This window comes from Camelina sativa, chromosome 17 (assembly GCF_000633955.1).
Source record: "Camelina sativa cultivar DH55 chromosome 17, Cs, whole genome shotgun sequence".
In the NCBI taxonomy this organism is placed as follows: domain Eukaryota; kingdom Viridiplantae; phylum Streptophyta; class Magnoliopsida; order Brassicales; family Brassicaceae; genus Camelina; species Camelina sativa.
Genome location: NC_025701.1, coordinates 11,616,896 through 11,617,800, shown reverse-complemented (window position 1 = coordinate 11,617,800; position 905 = coordinate 11,616,896).

Below are 905 nucleotides of genomic sequence, written 5' to 3'. Positions count from 1 at the left end.
CACAGATTCTAAACCTATAGGATTGACTCCCAAAGCAAAAAAAAAAAAGAGATTAAAACATGGAAGTAGAAACAATTATTCCATTGGCTCAACGTAAGCCGTGAAGCAAAGTGATACATGATTTTCTTAGAGTTTTACAACAACAACAACTACAACAAAATGTAGTCCTTGACTCCTTGGGTTGAATTGAATTCTAATTAAACCTACAATCATATACATAAAAGTAAGGTTTTGGTCTCTCCTTAGTGGTTGATTTTTATTTAATGCTTTCTAATTTTTTTTATTAACTTTCTAATTTTTGATTGTTTTAAACAATATTTAAGACCAATTAATACAATACATTTAACTCACACATTAAAATAAAATTATAACTGAAAATAAAATCTCCTCCTCTCCCACCAATATCAAATGTTGTTATATCTCATATGTGTTGTAAGAGTTTGATTATATATTTTAATTTAGAAAGTATTATATATATTTAACATAGTTTACAATTTTAATTTTATTTATATAAAAATAAAATGTTTCTTTTATATTTCTTGCTTTTCTAATCTATTCATATTTAATTTTTTAAATTTCCATAGTTAAATTTAAATGCACATATGTTGGTTTTAACAAAAAAAAGTCAAGTTTATTTGAGAATTAAATATTCCTATTCATTTTATTAGTCCATTTGACATTTAATTTTAAAAATTTAATATTTATTTTTAATTAAACAACACATTTTATTATATACATTAATGCATACTCTAAATTCATTTTTTACTACTAAATTATAACTGAAATTACATAAATTGTGAATTGACTTTTTCTCCTCCATTCATTTTCATTTAAACACTCTATTAATTATAATTGTAACTTCTCTAATTTAATTATTTTAGAAATGTAACTTCCATCACTTTTTA